Raw genomic sequence first — 13,182 nt, forward strand, 5'->3', positions numbered from 1 at the left:
ATAAAGACTCCTAGCCTTTTCCTGAATGATGCCTAAACTCACAGGAGCACTGTGTTTATTTTGATCCCCCAGCCAAATGATTAACAATTTCTCAACCTGAGCAATAAGTCCAACACACTGCTTAGTTATCACAGTTGAGAGCGTAGGAGCCAAGCCCTTAACATGTTCCTGAATTCTTGCCTTGTCTTTCAGGATGAACATGATAGTCATATGGGGGATATCCAAAGCTCTACCCATTTCAGTTGGGGGTCTCACCGTTTTCAGACCCCTTAATTATTTCCATTTTTGTTTCCATAGTAATTGTTCTATGTTTCTTAGAAGAAACATCACTTCCAACAGACTTATGCTTTTCTGCCATTATTATGAGCAGTTTGGAAACAGAACAGTGCATGGGCAGTGCAGTGAGCTTGTAAAGTACTGTGTAATACTGAACTTACTCTTTTTTCAGTAGGCACCACAGTGCTGTAGTGGTAGTGGGAACCGCTGGGGGAGCCACTGTGCAGTCCCAGTACTGCCTACCTTGCCCTGGCAGGAACAGCCAGGAAAGCAGCCAGATGAGCTGCGGCTGCTCATGGCTGCCCATAGCCCCTGCTCCCAGAGCCCAGGACAGCCCTGGCTGGGCAGTGTTTGTCCCAGCCCCAGTCCCTCTCTCACCCTGGGAGCCCTGATCTGCCCCTTCCCCCCAACACCCCTTCCTTTCCCTTCCCCTCCACCATGACAGATGCTGTATCCAGCATTGTAAAGTTGAAACCCATGTTGGAACTTTGAAACTGGGTGTCAATTTACAAATGTTGCAACTGCCATCCATTGCAACTTGAACAGCTGTAAGTCAGGGACTGCCTGTACCGATGAAGGGAAGTTTAAATTGTGATTACTATCTAATAATGGTCTGCGTTCATAGGACTGAAGTAAACTGAAGATGTTCACAATTAGATCTGTCTCCTTTCTTCCACTTTCAATGACAGTAAGGAAAACCTGGGTATGTTTCACTGTAAGAAAAAAATTGATGTAGGGTTTTATTTTGGATTATTTTTCTCAATATCTATGCTGATGACATTTTAGTCAATTAAATTGCACTCATTTATCTTCTCTTTGTCTGTGAAATATGCTCTCCAATAAAGAATCAGAAGAAATCAAAGTCAGACTGATAGTAGTCACTGGGCAAAACTAGACTGGAGCTATATCATTGTGATTTTATTTGAGGATGAGTTAGGGGTCTTCAGTACTCATTATCTTGTGGATTTCATACTGATGCTAGCTCACTAAAAAAACTGAATCTTTCTAGCTATTGCCAGCTGCTTTGAACCTGTTTAAAAGGCCTCATTTAAGACATCCATTTCAATTTCTGTGTCCATATATGAGCATAAGATCTGTGTACACAGCTGGTGAGCCAAGGGAGAGATCACCCTAAATTTTGATTCAGTTAGTTTGTCATGTCCTGAGCATTACTGTAATAGGGCAATATGTTTCTTACTGGTGTGATACTGGTTACTGAAGGGGAGACCATTAACCTCATGTTCTTGGGAGTTTTAGATTCGCTATGACAGGGGTGGTGCCTTAGGGCCACCGTAATGACCCCTAGTGGCCACCTCTTTTCTGCCACCTAGCTCCTGCCTCCCAGGGTGTCATTGTGTTTCCTTGCCTGTCATACCGTGTTGTAAGTGATAAAGGCAGGCTGCCCTCAGAGGCTGGTGAACTTAGGTGCTCTCTCTCAGTATTCAGTCTCTCCAGCCCTACATGCCTTAAGGGCTAAATTCGTTGCCTCCTTCCACCCCTACAGTCATGCCCATGCCTCTCAGGTGTTACTCTGTGCACCATTCCATTCCTTGCAGAGGCCTCGGCCCTTTTGGTTTTAGCCTCCCTTTCTACTGGTTGCAAGCCTCCAGCCCTGGCCCAATGATTCAGGCCCAGCTCTCTTGTCCTTAGCACTGTCTGTATCTCTGGGCCCCTCAGCCTATCTTGCCTTTCCCAGCCACCCTGGTGTCCCTGATCCAGGGTGATGCTGCTTTCCATTCTCTTGTGCCTTGTCTTGGCCATACCTCCCTGGCCCAGTGCAAGGCTGCTTTTGCTTCAGGTCAGCCCCCTGGTGTCCCTAGCTCGGACTGTTCTCCTGGTATACCCACCTTTGGCCCTTTAACAGGGCTGTGTTTCTTGCTGCTCAAGTGCTTGGGTTTCTGGCTCATGTCTCATGCCCTGCCCCTCAAACACCCCCTGTGGCCTCCACTTTGCCCTTTATAACCACATCTGGTCCACCGTATAAAGCTTAAACCACAATGCAAATATAAGCCATTGTTTCCTAATCAAAAGCCTATGCAGCTCTGCGTTATTGCCTCAGGCCATCAGCTCCCCTTAGTTCCCGCTAGGAAGCTCTAGGTAGCAGCTCAGGTGCTTGCTAGTCCAGCTGCTATAGGCACCCCCCTCAGGAGCTCCTCTCCCTTCAGCATGCAGGGCCAAACTGCCTGCTCTGGCTCAGGCCCTGGGCTTAAATGTCAAGAAGCCATGCCCCCTTTCTGCCTTCCCCAGTTCCTCCCAAGAGTTAATCCTCCCATGCTAATCAAGAGCCAGCCTGCTCTCTTGGAGCTATGGCCTCACACAGATGGCTGAGCCTGCTGTATCCTCTTAAAGGGGCAGGAGCCCCCTGGCTCCTTATTTCAGTCTACTCTCCTCCTCTTCCATTATACCTGAGTAACAGGGCTTGGTTCCCCTGTTGCAGAAAGCAGAGGGAAAATGAAAGATGGAAATTATCAAAAGAAAGAAAAAGGTGAGGCAAGGTTCTAAGTAGCACTTGTGCCCTGTACCCTGGTATGGCACAGTGGGATTCATGCTCTGCATCAAGGTGAGGTTCAGCACTGAGCTGAATTGGAGTAACTTCCTCTAATTGGGGATTCACTTAGTGCTGGCACCATGCACAAGGTTGCATTGCATTGCTGGCTCTGTATTTCAGCCAGGACTGGAACACTGAATGAAACTGCACGATACTGAGAAACCTTATGCAGTGTAGTTCAGTACATTGGAGGCCTGGCAGCTGGCCAGATATTCCTGTTGTATGGCAAGAAGCAAATATAAAATAATCTGAAATACAGCACTAGGAGTTAAATCTTCCAGTCTCTATACACGTATTAGACAGATAGTGGTTACTGTTAGGGTGACTGTATTTGGATCTTGGGGAGCACTGGATGTGCTGCTTTTTCTGTGTCTCAGCAAACCTGCTAGTCACAAGGCAGGATGATTAAAAGTAACTTTGCAAATGCTTAGGCAAGCAGTTTCTTAACAGTGGGGTAGTGTGCAGAATATGTGATGTAAGGAGAACGAGATGCAGCCCACCAGCTATTGTCAAGAGATAAAGCAGAAGCAAGACCTCGGAGATGAAGATGGAGTCAGCAAGAAACCAGAAAGAACCAGTGAGTGACTGGGAGAAGCCAGGTTCATGGTCTTACGCATGCGCTCGTAACAGAGACATATAAATGAATGAAATGCATAGGCAATTCCATGCTAATGAAGGAAACAGTGAACAGAGGCAGAACTTCAGAGAGGAGGAGATATGGGTGGAACAAAAGGAGGGGCAAAGGTGGAGTGAATGTTAATAAGCATGAGCCAAGGTGTATAAAATGTAAAAAGAACTAAAGTTCAGTGCAGTTCCCCAGTTTGTTGGTTTTTTGGGACCTTTGCCCAAAGCTGTCTTCATTCTGAATAAAGCTGTTGTGAGCAATGTGTGCTGGTGTTTGCTCCCTGCTTGCTCTGCATAATAAGTAACAGGATCCATGAGCAATTGGATCATTGTCTCCCTAGTCTTTGGGCGCCACATGGAATCGGGGTCTCTCTGTTGTTCAGTGTATGTGGCTTGAACATGGCACTATCCGTCTAAAGAGCTGCTATCACAGATTAATGGAAATGGTGCATCCTTAACAGTACTTTGGAGTACTTTCTGAAGTACTTTGGAAAGCAGATTTCATCATGACAGCACAGACCTCCACTAAAACCACTGTTGCTTTATCCAGAGAACGCTTGGTGCTTTACTTTTTCACCCTTGATGGTCTCAGTACCTTTGGACAGTCAAGTATCACTCTTTGCCCTGGATGATGTGTTCTGGCAAGATCTCTGTACCTTTAGCAGTGGGATTGCTCTCCTTCTTGAGCCACATTGAGAAAATAAGGCCTTAAATTTCTCTCTGCCATTGGGCCTTTAATATCTTTAACAGAGCTCTGGTTACAGGTTCATAGCAGTTACTTTCCTTTTTATTATTATTTTTATTTCCACAGTGTCTTTGCAATCTGAAATTATTTCAAGGCTCTTTTATTTTAATGAGTCTAGAAACACTTGTAGAAAACCTGGTGCCACATTACAAATTCTGTTAGGGCAAATCCAGTGGTCATAAATATCCCATATGCTAAAATTTTGCTCACTTGGGTACTCTGTAGGGGAGGTTGTTTGGTTAGTACTAGCTAATAACATGCCTGAAGAGAAATTTGACAGTGTAGCAGCAAACCTGAAATCACATTTCTAGGTTATTTTGTAGTTAAATGGCGGTTTGCCCTTCAGTTACCATTCACAGACAATATCTTGGACACCAATTTCTGATGGAAAGGAAGAATATTCCTAGTGCTGGAAATGCTGAAGATATAAGAACCCATATTTCTGACCTGCCTTTTGCTTTGATTGATCATGATCCAGAGTCATAACATTTCTAAATTCTCGGACAAATCTTTTTAGGGTATCCTCTTATTTTTTACTATTCAGTAGGGGCAAATGTTTACCATTTTAAGTGCCTGATACAAGTGCAGAGTTTTGAAGTGCTATTTTGATGATTTTTGGTGGCTCATGAGTCTGAACAGCATTCTTATTTTGAATTCTGAAAAAAATCTTTTAGAAGATTCAAAAGCTAATCCTCCTACCAGATTACTGTGCTGTAGTTCAGGAAGTAAAAGGCTTTAAATTTCTGACTTCATTTCCATTTTTAACTAGGGAATGTCAAGTGCAATTTGTGCACGTTCTTTCTGTGGGTAGCACCATTTCCTTTGTGAACCACCTTCAGTAAATACTAATTTTGTTTTGCAATACCTGATGTTATAACATTTCTGAGCCATCCTGTTTGCATCCAGAGCAGCAGCTTCGTTTTGTTTCTGCCTTCTTTTGAGAGTGTATTAGAACTGGTTATTTTCTTAAGCAAAGATAAACAGGCTAACCACCCTTTACTCTTTTTATCACTTTCTTTTTACTGACTAGAGAAGGTGTGCATAGTAAATCATTAGTGAGGAAAACTGATGAGAAATTGCCCTAATGATCAGAGATGTATAGCATGGGTTCCTTGGACACAGTTGTGGCCCTTGCAACTTTTATCTGTGCTGCTGTCTGCGCATGCACCCGCTTTTACTTTCTGTCTTAAGATACGTTTGCAGAGGGGAGGGAGTTGGTCCATTTGCAATTTGGAAAGCTTCCTTTATGAGTCTGTAAGGCAAAAAATCCAAACAAATAAAAAACAAGTGCAGTCAGGGGCAATGTGAGAGAGGATGCAGGCAATAAAGAAACCTCTTCCATTATCTGAGCCAGGTCATTGTTTTTATTATTCAGTCACCTGAAATTCCACTTATCTCCCCTAACCTTAGAACTCAAAGAAAAAGAAAATAAGACATCATTTCCTTTCTCTTCCCACTGCCCAACTAATACAAAGGAAAGGAAACCTGTTCCCATGTGTCAAGTATTTCCTTCACTTGCAGACCTGTAGGACACCGCCTGCTGGCTGACTATTGTAAGACCGTTTCTAAGTGGAGATCTACACACCCATGTTTTTCCTGCCATTGTTAAAGGAGTTGGTTCAGTACCTGGATGTGTAGTCCCATTAGTAGTCCCATGGTCGTCCCACGAAGGTCCTACGTTCCTGAGGGCTCCGCCACCCCTAAACCCTCGCCCGTTCCACTGGGTTCTGATCAGCCGCTTGGTCAGGCAGCATGACTTCCATCCCAAGCAGAAGAAAAACAACAGAAAAAAAACAAAACCAGGCACTCCTGTCCTTGGGTTAGGGTTCCAGCTCCTTGCAACCGAGCGAAAAACAAAATTAACTTTCGTGAGGTCAGTCCTTCCTTTCGTCCCCTACCCATGCTTGGGTGGCTCATCTTGAGCCTCTCATTGCAGTTGTCACGATTCCCCTCATCCCACTAGGTGCATTTGTGGCACCATTTTGGCTTGTGCCAGTTTTAGGGACTTTACGGCACTGCAATTCTATAGTGCCCCTCTATTAGGGACTTTATGATACAAAACTCTGCCGGGCTCCACTGTTCTGGCGTGGTAACAAACAGTTCTAAGCACTGCCGGGTCAGCAGTCCTCGCTCTGAGTTCCCTCTGGGGAGCTCGCTCTCTGCAGGAGTCTTCTACCAGCTCTCCACGGTGCTCTGAATGTTCCCTGCAGTGTGCATCGGCTTGGTCCTCTTCCTTCCGGTTCTACGCTCTCCCCCTTTGTCTGTTCCGGGCTCCTCTTTATACCAGCGTTGGTGCTCACAGCCCCTCCCCTCCAGAAACACCTGGGTAAGGAGGGTTTCTGCCGGGCTCTTTGGGGATGTGGGTCTGGGGCTACTGACCCTTTGTTTAGCCCTTGTACTTTTGAGCCCTGTAACTCTCTCTCTCACTCTCTCTCTCACACCATGTAGCAGATAGACAGTTCAAACCAGCGCTCAGGTTCCTTTCTGTTCTGTTTAAATTCCCTCATCACATCCCTTTATAAAGCATCCGAAGGCTCTAGCCCCCTGAAGATCAGAGAGTTCATTTCTGCTGAGAGCTCAAAGAACACAGGAGAGAGCGCAGGACTGTGGACTTGCTCACTGGCATGCAGAATGGGGAGCTGCATTTTCTGCTGAAGGGCTGTGGAACTGCTTTCAGCTGTGAGCTCACTACCTAGAGGCCCACTGCAGTCAGCTTTGTGTGAGTACTCTTGTACCCACCCCCACTTGGTTGATACCTGTCAGGATTCTGTTCTGCTTGTCATTAAAATATCTCTACTTAGATCCTCCCATCATTTTCTGTCTCTGTTCCCAGGTACAGATCTACTTGATTCCTTATACAAGGCTCAATTCAGGTCTCTGTCTAAGCTTATCTGTACTAAATGTCTCTGGGGACTGTGATGAAACTTTGCTATAGCGTGCTCCTTGGCCTGGGGCTAGTTTGTCCCCGCCCCCCATGTGTCTATCATTCTGGTTGCTAGGCAACCAACTCTGCCTAGTGTCTAAGGCCAGGTGACCTGGGCTGTAGACATTCCTGAAGGAGGGGAAACCTGCTCCCTTTGTCTCAAGTTTCCTGTCCTTGCAGGTCAAGTGACTAGCTCTCTTACCTGGTCAGTCTTAGCTCATCTGAAAGCACTGGTTAGCAGCTAATGGAGCTGCTCCTCGTGGGACCTTAGTGATGAGGTTACAATAGGGGGTAAAAAGGGTCCCCATGAAGAAGGAACGCAGGAGCCATTTTGGAAAGCATGGAATAAGTTCATAGCTTCTGGGGCTCTGCTGGGCTCCAGATGAGCAGCGAGAGCCATTTTGGGGAATATGTGAGCAACTGACCAGGCAGAGAGATGGGGATCTCTCTGGAAACTCACACACCATGAACAGCCTGCCTCCAGAGGAAAGCTCAGTCAGCCTCTGGATGATACTTGTGAGTAACTTACCTGAAACCTACCTAGATATATAGCTTACTGTGATATAGATGCATGCTCAACAGCTACTTAGCCACACTGTTTGCTGTAGGGTTATTCTGTAATACTTCTCTATCCTGCACCCTTCCCCAAGCCTTCCCTCTGTAACCAATAAAGTTCTTCACTGTACCAAGCGTGATGGACTTGTTGGGAGAGGCATTTCTTTGTGCCCCTTTTGGTCCAGCTGACTAAGGGAGGCTACTTTTTGTGCTTTAGGCTAGAGGAAGCACCCCAAGCTTTTGCAGTGGGTCAAGCACCCTCTAGGGCTACAAGGCCTGTGTACCCCAGGAGGCAATGAAACAATCCAGAGCCCTGGGTGGTGGCTGCGCTACCCTCAGGTTTATGGGTGTGCTCTGGGAAGGGAGGGGGTCAGCTGGATGTGAGGTGCCCCCAGAGAGGCACCCAGCGTTTGGTAGGTGGACAGGCGCAGTGAGGTGGGCGGTGCAGCACAGGAGTGCCCCCTCCTGGCCACCACAGGGACCATGGTGGTTTCACAGCTTTGAGTCCAGAAGAAGTGGTGCAGAGGATGTTAGTTTCCATTTATATGAAGATTCACTGCTGCCATATGTGAAAGTAAATGTATTTGCTTGACTGGCTTGATGCAAATGCATCTGTGTGCAGCTGACAGGCATTGTGCAGAGTGGGCACACTGCATTTCCACTTACTGCACCTATCCCTGGGTGGGCAATTATTTCAGGTGGAGGGCCACTTAATGAGGTTTGGTAAGTTGTCGAGGGTTGCATCGGTAGCTCCACCCCTTGACAATGGTTGCCATCTTGGGACTGGAAATCCCACTGCCATCTTTGCCACTGGAAGTCCCTCCCCTTGGCCCCTGGAATTACTCCTTTTGGGAGGGGGGGATGCCATCTTAGAACCAGAAAAAGCCATATCATACAGTAGAAGTCAAATGCCTAGAATAACATATTTTAATTTTATTACAAAAACATTTTTGTCATGATTTGTGTTTGTGTACTGCATATAGAGGTGATTGCATAATAACTCAAAAATAAATATTAGCCTTTTATATTGTGTAGGGGGTGGTTGTGCGGGTGTGGTAGAGTGTGGAGTGTGTATGTATGGTAGGGTGTGGGGAGAGTTTGTGAGGGGGTGTGGCTATGTGTGTGGGACATAGGGTATGTTGTGGGGTATGTAGAATTTGTGGGGTTTGTAGCTCTGGAACATGCTGGTCTCTGGAACACGCTGTCCTTTCCTGCACTCAATGCAGGCAACACTGCCGTGTGGGTGTGTGGCGTTTGTGGGGTGTGAGGGATGGGAGGGGTGTGGGGAACCCTCCACACTCATCCCATAGCACAGTCGCAGGCAGGGGCACTTGGGATGCTGGTGTCTGGCTCAGCCAGTGCTGCACATCACGGCCAGGAGTGCAGCCCCCACTGGCCAGTCTCTATCACCAGTGCTCCCAGCACTCACACAGCAGGGAAGGAGACCCAAGGTGCTGGAGCTGGCTGCCTTCCTCACCCCAGCCAGCTGTAGCACCCGGGGGTTCCCTCCTGGGCTTCCTTCCTATGTTTAGGGACCACTGATGATACAGACTGCCCAGCAGGGATATACTCCTCAATGTGATTTGCAGTGCTGGCCAGAGCCAGGCACCAGCACTAAGCATGAGCATGTCCTTGATTCCTGCCAGGGCTGTGCACCATGGGGGGAGTGTGGGAGGGATCCCATATCCCCTACCCTTCCTCACACTCATACCCTGCTCAGCCAAGCTCCATGGTGCTGCCACCTCCCTGGACACTGCTGCCAGCCCCAGCCCCACACTCCAAGCTCCAGCCAAGCTGTAGCCCTACCTCTGACACCCCCCTGGCTCCCCCCACCCACAGCTTCCCTACCTGCCAGGGAAGCCTGCAGCAGTGGGCTGTATTTTGCCCACCCCTGATCCATCTAGTAGATCAGATCTATCCCCTAGAAGGGAAGACAGGTGTGGGCCAGAGAAGAGCATTAAAATAGATGCAATTTATATATTTATAGATGCCAGCCGATGCAATTTTCTGGGCAGCAAATACAGATGCACTTTACAAGCCTGTCCATGACAGGGTGGGAGAAAAGCCAGTTCAGAAGTAAGTTGCCCAACTGGGCAATTATATGCATAGACAGCTTCAGTTGGCAAGATCACAGAGTTGGGAGATATCAAAAAAGGACACAAAGATCAACACTTAGACTCAGTAAGCAACCTGAGTTTTATAAACAGTCAAAAGCCATTTATTCATACTCCTATTTCGTAGGAAAGGACATCGTTATGTCTGTCTATGTATATTGAACCCAGCCCTGTACTGTACACTTGATTTACGGAAAAACCTGCATATTTGCTGCAAATTTTATTGCATAATGAAAATCCTCTGCATTCTTGTTAGGAGCATGTCTTACAGAATCTAGTCTTTTCCATTCTCTATTTCTTTTTCATCTTTCATCATCTTCTTCCTTCTTTTTCTGTTTCCCTCCTTGTTTCTGTGTTTGTCCTTGCCCCTTCTTTCAGTGTATTTGGTATTTCCAGTATGTGGATGTCACTAAGAGAATGCTACTGCAAAGTGATGTTATTTAATTATCAAGGTGGGCTGTTTTGAGGAAGGAATCCTTTGTTTCCTACTCCAACAAGTCTCAGTACTTCTGTGTTTCACAAGGAACCTGAAAGTAAACATGAAAGGGTAAGTCCTGGCTGCAGAGGATCAATGTCTGCATTAGCATCCATCCATCCATAAGAGATCAAGAAAAATTAGTGCAAGGACCATAGATTTGGTAAAATCATGCCAGTGGAGAATGTGAATCATCAGTACACTGCAGGATGCACTGGCAGAAGCTTTATATTTATTGGCTCCATCGGGAGAAGTTGTATGTTGCAATAACCACACTTGGAAGGCTCAAATTTGTGGCTGACTGTGGCCAGGTCATGTCTGAAAGAGTGACACTCTGGCTTCTACCCAGCAGCATATAGACAGAACTGTTGCTGCTTAGACATCTCTTATCAGCAACCAGTACAGAAGCTTACAGGCCATCTACATAATTGAGTGACAGACCTGGCTGTAGGTGGGTCTTCCTTCTGTCCATCTTACTGAAGCTAGCTGGATAACTACTAAATAAGTCAATCTGGGCAATGTTTCCATTGATATTGATAAAATGGATCTGTTCTGTGCAGCTAGCATTACTAGGCATAATACTGCTGGACACATGGCATCATGAGCTATACCAAATACATTGTACCGGGTAAAGCTCATGGCCTGAAGGCATAGCAAGTACAAGGCCATATTTGCACAAATGAGATGACTTATAGAAACTGTTCAACGAAGGGAGGAGTGGAATTCACACATATTCATTGAGAGGATAATTCAAAGGCATGGGAGCAGTATGAAAGCATACATTTGGTTTTGGTGAAGGAAACTGAGGGCATAGGCAGGGCATGGGGGACACTGAGGAATGCAACCAGCAAAAGTTCTCATCCTTTTTATACAGGTGGGTCAATAATTCCAGATATAGATGAAAACGGATTAAAAGGTACATTGGAAAGCAGCTCCAAGTCTACCACTATGGTAATTAATAACTCAGTAACTTGACCCCCAAACAGTGTTAGGTTAATTTTTACAGTCTCCTTGAGTAGCTTTGTATAACAGTATTTGTTACAAATGGGGCACATCTACATTTGCATTTTAATGCGTAGCAATAAAGTCTGGTGCATATTGCACTGGAGTTTATTGTTTCTGGGTGCCATGTTTGCAAATGCACAGGACTGCAGCACGTTGAACCAGGTCAGAGCAGCCCCAGCTGGTAAAGGTCCTGGGGAATCTCCAGGGCTGCTCTGACCTGGCTCAACATGCTGTGGAGTGGATAGTGCAGGGGTGGGCAAAATATGGCCCATGGGCTGGATCTGGCCTGCCAGGCCATTCTAAATGGCCTGCAGGGCCCCTAAAAAAAATTAGAAAATTAATATTTATCTGCCCCGGCTGCCTGTCAAAGATGACAGAAGCCAGGGGCAGTAGGACCCAGGGGGAGCTGGTGGCAGAATTAAACAGCCACAGCAGCAAGTCAGGCCTAATCCTCCCCATCCAACCTGAGCCCCAACCAGAAGCTTCTGCCTATCTGGAGGCTTCTGGCCTGGGGCTGTTACTGCCTCCCTATGTTGAGAGAAATACAGATAAGAAGGAGAGGGAAAGGAGGTATAGGGAAGGATAGCGGGTGATCGCCTCAGTCCTTGGGGCCGGCCACACCTGGCACTGCAGCCGACAACCATGTGGAGCCAGAGGGGCAGGTGGGTGGGAGGGGGAGCAGGGAAATGGCTGTGGCAGACAGGGGGAAGGGGCAGCAAGTGGGTGCACAGAGTGCAGCAACAGGTGAGCGGGAGCATGGGGCCCACACTGGTGCACCAAGGTGAGCGCCAGCAGGGCCCAAGAGTTGAGTGGCAGGTGGATGGGGTTGGGCTTCCAGGGCCTCTATGGAGCTGGGCTGTGCTGCTCAAGCAGGGAGAGGAGGGAGCCAGCCAGGCTCCACAGAGGCCCTGCCCAGCCCCCTGCACTTTGATGTCACATAGTTCCCAGCTGCAGCATCAGGACCACAGGAGCAGCTGGGACATGGTGCCAGAGTGGTGGGGAGGAGGGGCAGGGATGGGGAAGCAGCAGAAGGGCAACAGTGGCAGTCAGAGGGCAGGTGGCAGCAAGCAGGAACACAGGGCCTGCTCCAGTGCCTCGGGGCCCGGAGTGGCAGGAGCCCAGAGCCTGGGCTCTCAGGAGCACTGGCAGGGGCTCTGCCTGCTGTGGGGTGGGGTGGGGCTGTGGGCAAACTGTCCCTTTCATAGATTTCATAGACATTAGGGCTGGAAGGGACCTTGAAAGATCATCAAATCAGTCCCCTGCCCCAGGGGTATAAGCCCCCTGCCCCAGGGGTAGGAAACGAGGTAGGGTTAAAGAATCCCATCAAGATAAGTGTTGAACTGTTTCTTAAAAGAGTCCAGAGTATGTGCCTGCACCACTTCAAGAGGGAGTTTATTTCAGGCCTTGGGGGGTCAGACAGTAAAGAAGTTTTTTCTTATGTCCAGCCTAACACGGTCTTGGAGGAGTTTGTGACTGTTGGTCCTTGTCATCCCTTGTACACCCACAGTGAGGTGTGAACCTGCAGTGGGGCCATCTGATGGTGAACAGATGTTCCCACAGATCCTGATGCACACCCCTTATGCCACCAGGTCACCCCTGAGCCTATGCTATTCCAGGTTGAAGAGTCCCATGGCTCTCAGCCTCTCTTCATAAGGCCTGTTCTTTTGTCCTGATCATGTGCATGGCTGTCCTCTGGACGCTCTCAAGCTTCTCCACATCCTTCCTGAATTGTGGAGCCCAGCACTGGATGCAGCCTCACCAAGGCCGAGTACAGTGGGAGGATGACATTCTGAGATTTACTTGAGAAGCATCTGTGGCTGCAAGCCAGTTTTTTTCACTTTGCCAGCTGCAACATTGCATTGGTGGCTCATGTTCAACTTGTGGTCAATCATGACCCCCAAGTCTCTTTTGGCCATG

The sequence above is a fragment of the Crocodylus siamensis genome, chromosome 12 (assembly GCF_052110815.1).
Source record: "Crocodylus siamensis isolate JL-2025a chromosome 12, ASM5211081v1, whole genome shotgun sequence".
Classification (NCBI taxonomy): domain Eukaryota; kingdom Metazoa; phylum Chordata; order Crocodylia; family Crocodylidae; genus Crocodylus; species Crocodylus siamensis.